The sequence below is a fragment of the Urtica dioica genome, chromosome 5 (genome assembly GCF_054948205.1).
Source record: "Urtica dioica subsp. dioica isolate 48M chromosome 5, U.dioica_male_clone48M_v1_H2, whole genome shotgun sequence".
Taxonomy (NCBI): domain Eukaryota; kingdom Viridiplantae; phylum Streptophyta; class Magnoliopsida; order Rosales; family Urticaceae; genus Urtica; species Urtica dioica.
Genome location: NC_142760.1, coordinates 10,935,705 through 10,947,750, shown reverse-complemented (window position 1 = coordinate 10,947,750; position 12,046 = coordinate 10,935,705). Strand labels below are relative to the sequence as shown.

The 12,046-nt window shown below is 39.4% G+C and overlaps 1 long non-coding RNA gene across 1 annotated transcript; it reads right to left on the bottom strand.

Moving 5' to 3' along the window:
• Positions 1-575: 575 nt before the first annotated feature.
• Positions 576-1,866, bottom strand: LOC149395158 (uncharacterized). Its single transcript, XR_016297102.1, has 2 exons — positions 1,515-1,866; positions 576-1,413 (listed from the first exon to the last, which is right to left on the bottom strand). It is a non-coding gene; the product is annotated as an uncharacterized LOC149395158 (long non-coding RNA).
• Positions 1,867-12,046: the final 10,180 nt, after the last annotated feature.

Below are 12,046 nucleotides of genomic sequence, written 5' to 3'. Positions count from 1 at the left end.
TTTTCATTTCGAAAATAATATATACTTGAGGCCAAACCATAAAATCAGGAGAGAAGGGTTATAATAACCTACCTCGAGAGTAAGCGTCTATGTCGCTCTTCAACGAGACGTTCGCTCGTCCTGTGAACCCGAACGTTCACTAAAACCGAGAATCCAGACGTTCACTTACTCCGTGAACCCTCTAAACGACTTTCGGTCTTGAGTCCTATCACAGTAAATCAAATCGATCCTGAATCAGAATCCTATGAGTAATCCACAATACTCAAACCCAAACGTACGATTTAAATGAATCGTAGAACCCAAAGACATATCCTCGGAACAAAACTTCAAACGATACGAACACGTGTAAACTTGAACGAAAAACCACGATCAATCTCAAAACCGAGAAATAATTCTAATAAGCAAGCTCGTTCTCCTTTGAAAGAATCTAATCTCATTTCTATAACGAAATCTGAGAATAACTCTAGTAAAACACGTATCGTTTCTTCCTTTCCGAATTCCAAAGAACGTAATCAAACTTTATTATTACTAAGCTCGAGTAACCGAAAAATCCAACCTTAACTCACAATCGAGTCTTAACTCTTAAAATCCTTAAACGAGCTTAATAATAATAACGAGATAATCCATTTTTTTTTCTCTTTACAACTTACATCGAAACCGACTTTAAAACAACTAAAACGTGCTAACGTACTAGCTCGGAACAATTCTTACAAAAAACCTTAAACTTTATAATTACAAGGTAATAATAATTAGATGACTCGTTAAATTTTTAAAACGGGCGTTCCGCGAGTCTCCGAGCCTAAACCGAAACGCCGTCATTCACCCTGTCTCGGTCTCGCCTCGTCGACACTCGCGCAATAGCTCCGTCATGTCTTGGGCCGCGTCCTCGCCGTCCCGAACTCGCTGTTTTTGGCTCTACGTAGCCCACCTATACCGTACCTAGACCCTTGACAATAAACTCGTAAACGAAGATTAATACATTAGCTTGTCATACATATTTCCAAACCGTCCTAACCCGATATTTCCGATCCCGAATTCCACAACAATTATACTCAAAACAACAATACTCACAACCAAATCTTTCAAGAAAACACACGGCCAAAACAGGAAATTTCACACGGCCAAAACCAAAACCGAACCTAAACTCGTCCAAAAATCCGAAACCATCATAAATTCACACATAAACCAATCCAAGAATCACTAATAATCTCAAAAACATCTTGTCACGTTCAAAAACTGAAAACCCCCAAATTTGATGAACAAACCCTAAAATCCTCAATTCGTCCAAAAAAATCCAAGCAAATGAAGGGGTTTACCTTTAACGAGTTTAACCTTGCTGCAACTCCTTCTTCTCCCAAAAAAATCCAACCGAAACCGAGCAAAGAAAAGCCCCAAATTGATTGAAGCGAAACCCTAAAAATCAATCCCCAAATTGATTTTATAATTGGAACCAAAAATTCGAGCCTCAAATTCGGGAATCCAAGGTTGAGGGTGAAGGAAACCGAGATTTTTACCTTGAATTTACTCCGGTAAAGCTCCCACTCAGGCCGGCCCTCGCGCGCAACCTCGGCGAGCCACCGCGGGTTCTCCTCGGCGTTGTGGTTGTTCCTCGGACCCTCGCGTCCGTCTTTCTCTCTCCCTCGTGCTCAGACTCTCTCTCTCCCTCTCTCTCTCTCTCGCGCTCAAGCTCTCTCTCTCTCTCTCTTCTTTCCTTTTGTTTTCTCGGTCGGTTTCCTCAAGAGCTCGGGCTCTGCTTTTTTTCTCTGTTTGCTTCAGTGTTTCACACGTCCAAGAAGATAAGGAGGAAGAGAAGAGTCGGTTCAATATAGGATAAGGCTGAAGCAATTTTTCCAAAATTGCTACTAGATCCTTCCTTTTCTGCAACTTTTAATTTTCTTCCACAAAAGAATGTTTCTTTTCTTTTAATGTTGCAAATGAGTTCCTTAATCTCAAAACTTAATACTTAGATCCCGAATCAATGGAAATAAACTTAAGAAAATTAACTACATAATTTTCTATCCATAGACTCTTAAAGAGATTTTATTTTCGTTAAACGTTGGTTCACGTCCATTCAAAACTCTAATTTGCAACATATTATCTTTTAAGTTTCGAGACGTTACACGGATGCACCTCCGAGTCCACTAGTCGTAGATACGTGTACATGGGCTCGAATATGGCACACACGTCGTCGACTCCTAGCAAAAAACAGGATTGTAAAGCGTTATCGGTAACCCATTTCCCCTCTTGAGATGACAACAACCTCAAATCCCCCACCATTGAGAGGTGAAGAGGTTCCTGAGAGGTGATGTTTTGACTCGGAGACTTCTGAGAGTCAAGTAGTTGAGAGCGAATCTTGTCGCCCCGGGTCTCACTGTTTCACCCGTACTAGTCTCTCTTAACTTGGAGAACATGTAGCCGTGATTGTAGATGAGTTTGGTCGTCTACCGAGCGGCTTTCACCACGTTGTCAACACTTGGCCTCTTCTTGATATATTCAAACATCAAGTCTAGACAATGTGCGACGCAGGAGGTCCAATACAAGTTGTACTTTCTCATTAGCTTCTTCCCCGCTGACTTGTGGTTGGAACCGTTATTGGTGACGATCTATACGACATTCACAAGTCCACTTGTTCCATCACCTCGGAGAGTATCCCGCTAAGGTACTCCACACTCTTGATCTTGTCGGACGCGTCAATTGACTTCAGGAAGACACCCGACCCATTACAATAAACCATAATGTTTATGATGCTTAATCTCGTGGGTCCATTTCAACCGTTTGCCATGATGGTGCATCCGTAAGTTTGCCACTTGGTCTTTTGTTCTTCGACATAAGCTCGCATGTCTTCTACCTCCTTCGTCGAGGATCTAGCCGTGAATTTCTTTTGGGCTGGGCACTGTGACATTTGGTCCTACATTTAAACAAGATCAATATATCAAATATACGAGATTGTAGTTTATACTTGTAAAAGCGAGAATACATATTTTGACTTACTCACTTCACCGGAAACATGAATCATGTTCAGGAAGTGATGGTCAAGCGTCATGTTTGCGGCAACTTATGAGTGAATGAAGAATCGCCCAATGGCTTTGGCCAACCTATTCTTGATCCCGGGGTGCGATTCGTCCACCCTCATCTGGCGTGCACTGTTGCTTTGGTACAACGACGGTGCGGTCGTAGCAGATCTTCTTAACTCGGGAGACCCGGAAGATCCACTGGGACCTGCATGTTTTTCTTTCCGCCATTGTTCGGCTGCTTATGCTTCTCAGGACCTCCTCATTACACAACGGAGTTCTTGCTCTTCGGCTACATCTTTGTCAGAGTCTTGTCTCCCCCTAGACTTTTTCAGAGGTCGGCTCGTATTGAGTCACCCAAACTATTACTTCAGGAGGAACATTGTCGCACAACTTCACGCTTTTTGTTTTGTCCATGTTCGCCAAGTGGTTCTTCACACGAGTGATTCCACCACCGCCCATGATGTGCCCGCAAAACTTACATTTGCTTGCACTCTGTCGTCCTTCGACGGGGTTGCAATACTTTCGTGCCGAGTCGAACGCCATACTTCATCATCAAAATCATTTCAATTCAACATATTCACCATCACAATAATCAATTCATCATCAAATTAATTTTAATTCAATATAATCATGATCACAATCATCAATTCATCATCAAATTAATTTTAATTCAATGTAATCACCATCACAATCATCAATTCATCCTCAAATTAATTTAAATTCAACATAATCATCAAATTAATTTTAATTCAACATAATCATGATCACAATCATCAATTCATCATCAAATTAATTTTAATTCAACATAATCATTATCACAATAATCAAATCATCCCCAAATTAATTTAAATTCAACATAATCATGACAATAATCATCAATTCATCATTATAATAATCAATTCATCATCAAGATCTAAGATTAAAACACAAAATTTTGAAAAAAAATATTGAAAAAATCCCCAAATCTCAGAAACCCTCGTCACTTACCTCTCGAAAACCCTGGAAAATGGACAAACTCAGCATGCGAAGAACGGGATCCGCCCGGAAGCACTGCGAAGAAACGAGAGCGGGATTTGAGAAAACTTAGGCTAGATAAAACAGAAATCGAAGGGAAAGGGTTTCGTCAATATCAGACTCAGGAAGTTAGGTTTCCCCGAAATGAAGCTCAAATCCTATATACTAAACTCGGGAACCGGTCTAAAGGAATCCGGTCCTGTTCGACCGGGTTCTAGACACAAAAACGGTGTATGTTCTTATCCTTCTGATCCTCTCCAGTTCGCCGATTCCTGTCTGGTTCCCCAGAAAATTCAATCCTTGGATTGGAAGCTAGATCTAAATTTTATTTAATTTTTTATTCATTCAAAGTTGTACTACAGTACAAACATGATTTAATAGTCAGTTAATGTTTTTTTTAATCATTTGTACTCATTAAAAATGAAATCAACATTTTAAAAATTTAAACGCCCTCGTCATTCAATTTCAAATAAAAAAAGATTGGGTTAAAATCACATATTAATAATATTTTCCATAATAACATTTTTTTTCTTCAAGTTATTAAAGATTAAAGAAAATACTTAGATCCATCTTGCTCAATCGTCATTTAATTGAAAATACTTTGATGATCGGTGACCGGATGAATATGAATCAAGTCGTAAGCGGTTTTTTTTTTTTTTCAAATCACCTTACTCCTTCAAATGTCTAATTTTTCTTAGTGAGAGAGTAGACTATATTGATTTGCATTGAGATTCATAATTAGTTTATGTGCCTTTATATATATATATATATATATATATATATATATATATATACATATATATATATATATACTAAGAAAATTCATAACTTTTTTAAATTAATTATATTTAGTATGTACTCATTTATTCATTTTAAAATAAAACCACAAATTAATAACTATCATAATATAAATAGAATTGCTCATTAAAAAGAGACATAATTGTTAGTAATATTTCCCACTAGAAGATGATGATTACTAAATAAGATAATAAGTTACGTTATTAATATCATATGATTAGTGGGTTGAGGTTTGATAACATTCAGAATCAATAACAACTATCATGCATAGTCTCCGTATCAAACTGAATCGCATGTTGGGCATCCGAGATCAAGCGGTGAACTTAAACTTAGTCGATGACTGATATGTGTCTCGAAAGCCTTATCTAAAGTCATATATGTGGAACACAAGTGAAGGTTGATCACTTAGTGGGAGCATTCTGCACTCGTGGTAAGTATACGACCCGGACAGACCTTGCTTGTAGATGTGTCGTTTAAGGACCGTTACGACACACTAGCTAGGGTCACAAATGATGGTCACAGTGACTCTTGATCTTAATCCTGAAGTGATCATGGACTTCTAGGTCGTGTTACTGGGTTCTTTGATTCATCACATTAAAGGCCAATGAAGGTTGAATAAATGGATGTTTTGGAAACTCGGGACATGATTATAGAACAAAGTGGTTTACAGATACGGAATCCAGCCTTCCTGAAAGAAGGTTAATGTTCTCTCACCTGAGGGTTGATTCTAGAACCGATTGATTGTGCACACTTCTGAAGTTGGCTTACGTTCGGTTGAATCTTTCGCTGAGGAAGCAACGATGCTTAGGGCTTATATGTAACGAGAAATGGATAACGGAACAAATTGACCTATCTCGATACTGGCAGAACCTGGAGGGTCTTGATCACGTACTGACTGTATCAGTGGACACTCATCACGATGAGTAAATATTATCCTAGTATTAAAGGAGAGTGCAGTCTTAGCTTACACGGTGGATTATTGACTAAGATTAGATAAATCAATCGAAAAAGAGAAATGACTAGTTCGTCTTTTTTATTGGATTTGTTAAGCTTCTACTGCTAGGTCCATCGTCCCCAATTCGGATTCGATAAAGCCAGATAAGAACGTTAATATAATAGTATGTATTATTATTATAATCTCACTTGCTGTAATAGTGATTGACAACATTAATTCCAAAAAGGGCATTTTGGGAATTAAATAAATATTTATAGTAAAGCTGTTTATTTATTACTAGATCAAGTAAATAAACTTATTATTTATTGTTGGACAGGTAAATAAGTGTTTAATGAGCTTAAATCTATTGGGCTTTGAAAAAGCAAAAATCGCCTACCCATACGGCGTTGTACGTTTTTTGCACTGGTATGGTAACCAGTATTTTTTTTTGTTTTTCTGTTCTTAAAATATAGGAGAATAAATAGGAGATATATTTTCCTATATTCTCTCCTAATATTTAGGCTAAATATTAGGAGGATATTTAGGAGAAAATCTAGGAGAATATATTATATTTAGGCTAAAAGATATTTTCCTAGATTTTCTCAAATGCAAAATATTTTATACTGTTGTATAAACTAAAATCCTAGATGATGATCTGACGGATGAGAGAAAAAATAAGATTCACTTGTTGAGATCCAATGGCTGAGATTTAATCCACTAGTGTGAACAAAATAAAAGGAAATAATATCTTTTAGAATATTCTGGAATATTCTATAAAGATACATTTTAAACGGTTATAAATAGAGGGCTGATGTGAAGCAAAATTTAACCTAATTGCCAAGGAATTTCGTGGCCTCTCTCTCTCCTTGAGCTGGCCGATTCTTCCTCATCTTCCTTTCCTCGGAATTGCTTCAATTCCATTCTTTAGAAATAGGAGAGAAAGATCGGAAACATCCCATTTCCCGATCTAGTGAGATATAACGAAGCCCACTCTTTTGTCTTATCTTCCTCGAAGATTACGTTTCGGAAGATTTTGGTGTCATCACATCGAGTCCTTGAAGGAGGAGTTTTAGATCTGATCGTATGGAGGCTTGTACGTTCAAGACGAAGACGGATTGTGAAAGCTTTCGATTCATGAGCCAAAAACTATAAGTTTTCTTTAACTCGTCTTTTATCTGATATGGTTGCTTGATGAAGTTTCTTATGATTAATTAATTAAGTAATATAGATCTTGTTTAATAACCATGTTAATAATTAGCTCTTGTTAGCGTAATTATTCTTTTCCACATTTTAATTGGTTATTTAAGGTGAATCAATCACCAATAATAATATCCTAACATCATCCACGTATTTGTTCATATTATAACATTAGTTTAAAGATCATCAGCTAACAAACAAAATTACGTGGGCCTCTATAATCAATTGCGAGTGGAAATAAATGTCTCAGTCGCGGTATTAGTTTTCGAGACACAAGTTATCATGTTGTAACCTATTTGGCACCAAAGTCTTCCTCATCTTTCTTACTTTTTCGACGACTTTTTACTCGACATCAGCGCTCTCCCGCATGACTCTTTACTCGGTTGTGTGTGCGATGCCTCAGCCAAGATCAAGTCATCATCCGTTCCCTTCACAATGGGCTACCGTATGCCTCTCCCGAGTAGGCGTACATGGGACTTAGGGTGGCACCCGCACCCAAAGTCCTTTACTCCGACATCCCGTCTCACAACTTATTCGAGTGGATGTCCGAATGAGCAACTTGACTCACAGCCTAGCTATTATCCTTTTGATATCCGCATGTCTCGCTCACGTTAGCGTTTCAGGCTGCAAGTCCCACGACATGAGTCGGATCTTGGACTCCTCGGGACATTCCTACCATCTGTGGCACGTGAATGTCCATTCGATGATCAATCCGATTCCCCTGGGGTCGACACTAGGAACCTGGGAATCTCTATGGAATAACCACCGTGTGGGATAAAAGGCGCGCCCCCATGGCAATACTGGTCTGTGCCTATCCTAACTCGAACAACATACAAGTCCTCTTCGACTATGTATGCCCACCTCGCATGCTTGCCTCTTTGATACACGGGAAGCTCACTTCAGTCACTGAAACTGTCGGGTGGTGGAGAGCTCTACACAAAGGTACCCCGAATAGAGACATCAACATCCTGCCATCTGATTTGCCATGACTCCCGTGAGTGACCAGCCTTTGCCTTCGACTCCCGTCCGAGATCCCCTTATACTTCCTAAGGAGATTTCCATCCATGCGGGACATTTGACCATGCTTGGCACACGTTTCTTTCCCGTCTACGGCCCCCAGCGCCCTCCCGGCCAGTCGTCTCCCAGACGACTGTGACATTATCCCCCACTCACTAAGTCGATACCCTCATCGATGGGTTGGCTTTTGGCATTTGGATACTATCGTCCTCTATCTTCACCTTAGCTCATCTTCAGACTTCTAACTCGTAGACATCCTCCAGCTTCTGCTAGAATCATGCTTTGTGATTACCTTTTTACGCCTTACTCTCGTACTTCGGTCTGGTGTTCACTTTGTCTTCAGTCTTCTAACTTACCTCTGTGGTTTTTGCGTCTTTCCGTCCGCACTCCTTTCGCGCGGTCTCGACCTGGTGTCGAGAAACTGTCCTTGTGGCACTCTTTTTAGCGCCAAGTAAATCTTGAAATTTTCGTGGTGGGTAACTCTATTGTCAATGGTGCCCACAAGAAGAGTTGTAGTCTTTATTTTGTACATTTGATGTAATAAAGTCTCATGAAAACTCTTGCTTGTAATTGCTTATTCATTAATAAAAAGTTGAAACGTTCATTCATTCCTCCTTGTCTGTTTGAAGCTTTATGATAAAACATTAGTCTTTAGTCCATAAACAAACCTAACAACTTACGAAGAGACATACGTAGATTTGCATGAACAAACTCTTCGTAGTGTGCTTAAAACGATATATTCACAATCTAAGGGTCAAAGGACTATTGACCTCAGTACGATTGTTAGGAGAATCTATGATGTCTGGTTATGGGGCATTGAGAGTTGGAGACTCTATAGTTCTTCTAGGTATCTTCCGAAGGTACTGAATTGACCAGTGCACTTCTAGAGACAAAATAAGAACAAACCATTTAAACTCTTATGTCTCGAAGTCACTACGTATGAATTGCATCGTGCTTACCTTAATCCTGAAATGAGACATGTCATTTTCACACCTTAGTATTCTCATTTGAGAAAGTCAGAGTTCGGACTCACTATGTGATTCCGAACAAGGCCTATTGGTGAAGTACTAAGTTGTGAGAATGTCATGAGTAAACTTTGTGAAGTTCTCATATATATGGAATTCATGTACAAGATTGCTAAAATGCAATGTGTATCACCTCATGCTTTGTTCCTTGGAGTGTGAATAAATGAACTGACCAGTGTCCAAATTGAGTCTTGACTCTTTTGGATGAAACAATGTGACTTGTTAGCTCCTCGTCAATACATTGTTTCTGACTTATTCACAAGCGACAAAGGAGTTGAGGAAATAACAGCTAGAAGGGTAAAATGGCAATTATGTAAATCCCAACTAGCCGATGATATTCATGAAGGGTAAACACTGATAATATTCTGTGGATCCACTCATTACAATTAGGTTGAATTCTTGAGTAGAAAATAAATTCATTTGAACCGAGAGATTTTCAGTGTCAACTCTTTAGTGGAGTCAGTTGACATTAAGCTAAACTTGGAAAAGGTTTGGGAACTTTTGAGTCCAAGTATTTAGCTCAAGCTTTGTTCATTTGGATCCACGAGGTCACTGTCACGAATCACATCGTGTAGGAATAGTTAAACTAGAAGCTAAGTCAAAACAAGAACAAGACAAGTTTTACGAAAATTGTCAAAAGGGTATTTTTGTCTTTTGAGACATAGGATGAAATGAATGTCAATAAATTTTTTGACAAGGTCATTTAATGACATGTATCACTCGGCCAATATTAGTCTTTTTTGGCCTTGTGGATTAATTTCATTTCATAAGAATTTTATTGAAAATTCTTAATGGACCTTTTTCATGTTGTCATGAACAAATGGAAAAGCTTCTAGAAGGCCTTTCTAGAGCATGTTTTGGGCGCCTACTACCCAAGAGAAAGAGAGAATATTTTGTGCATAAATGTATCAAGATACTTGCCAAAAGAAAAAGAAGAAAAAATTTTGCATTTGGATGCATTAGGGAAATCGGCCAAGCTAGAGAAAGGAACAAAATAGGAAACAAATCAAGGCTTCATGAAGCCTTGTTTGGCCGTGTTTCTCAAGTGGGAAAGGAAGGATATTTTGCTCATGAATATGTGATATTCTATAGAAGAGGAAACTACCTTATTGAAGGTGAGACCTCTCCTATAAATAGAAGCCTTATTCTTCACATTTCATTCATCCAAGTTTTTAGAGATTTGAGAGACTCTCTCTCTAGAACTTTGGCCGGCCCTCTCCTCTCTCTTTCTATTCAATTTCGTTTTTGGTTTTGGCACCTAGGTCCTCATTTGACCTAGCGTTTAGCTCTTCGACTTCAAGACTCGTTCTTAAGTCGTAGTGTTTAAAAGTGCCCACACAGTAATTTCTTTTTATCTTGAGTGATTTAGTGATAGAAACTTTCGTGGTTGCTCGAGTTGGCGAGGAAAGAAAGAGAGACGTGCTGCGAGGGAGACGAACGTTGCAACTTTCCAAAAGCTTCTCAACGTTCAAGCTTCGAGAAAGGTTAGTAATCTTTAATGCTCATATTAGTTTTATTTACATGTGCTTGCTCTTTGTCTAGGTTAGTAAAAACGTTTTACTTGTTAAAAGAAAATTTTTAAAATTCCACCGCTTACCGAAGCATTAAACTTTTTCTTAAACCCTAGATCAATTCCAATAAACTCATCAGTGCCTTCGACCTCAATCACAGTGGGACTTTCCCTCGGGAGTTCGATGATGAAATCCGCTAAAACTTGCGATTTTGCGGATGTCTTCACTCGGTACTCAATATCGTATTCGCTCAGTTCCACGGCCCACTTAGTTAATCTTCCTGATTGATTAGGGCTATGTAGGAAACTTCTGAGCGGATGTGAGGTCATTACTATTATGGTGTGAGATTGGAAGTATGGTCGAAGTTTTCGCGCGGCGGAAATGACGGCCAAGGCCAGCTTCTCCATAATAGGATATCGAGTTTCAGCGTCGACTAACAACTTGCTTGTATAAAAGATTGGTTGTTGATCCCCTTGCTTTTCTCTGACGAGTACTGCACTAATGGCTGCTGGAGACACTGCGATGTATAGATAGAGTGGCTCCCCTGCAACGGGTTTTTCCAAGATTGGGGGTGTCGATAAATACTCTTTCAATTTTTTGAACGCCTCTTCGCATTTGTCGTCCCATTCGAGCCTCTTGTTTCCTTTAAGGAGCCGGTAGAAAGGGAGACCTTTATCTGTAGACCGAGAGATGAAGCGGTTGAGGGCAGCGATGCGTCCCGTCAAACTTTGAACTTCACGCCTATTACGAGGTGAAGGCATTTCTTGCAAGGCGTGTAATTGATCTGGGTTAGCCTCAATTCCTCGTTGGGTAACTAAATATCCAAGGAATTTACCAGATGAGACTCTGAATGAACACTTGGTGGGATTGAGTTTCATTTGATATTTGTTCAATACTTCGAAATATTCCTCTAAGTGTCATATGTGGTCGTTTTCCCTTAGGGATTTTACGAGCATGTCATCGATATATACTTCCATCGTTTTCCCTATCTTCTCTTTGAACATTTCGTTGACTAGCCTTTGGTAGGTGGCGCCAGCGTTTTTTAGTCCAAAGGGCATGACCTTGCAGCAATACGTGCCTCGGTCGTTGATGAAAGCTGTCTTTTCTTGGTCGTCTGGATGCATCAGGATTTGGTTGTATCCTTAGAATGCATCCATGAATGACAGGATCTTATGTCCCGCGGTTGCTTCGACTAGCTGGTCGATATGAGGCAACGAGAAGCTGTCCTTGGGGCATGCCTTATTCAGATCGGTGAAATCAGCGCATACCCGCCATTTTCCATTCTTTTTCTTTACGACGACAGTGTTTGCCAGCCAGTACGGGTATTTTACTTCGCGGATTGAATCTGCACTGAGTAGTCTTTCGACCTCGTCGTTGATAACTCGTGCCCTGTCGGGACCGAGCTTTCGTCTTTTTTGTTTTACAGGTTTGAAACTAGGACTGACGTTAAGCTGGTGAGACGTAACGTCGATGCTAATTCCTGGCATATCTTCGGTCGTCCAGGCGAAGGTGGACTTGTTTCGTTTTAAGAAACAG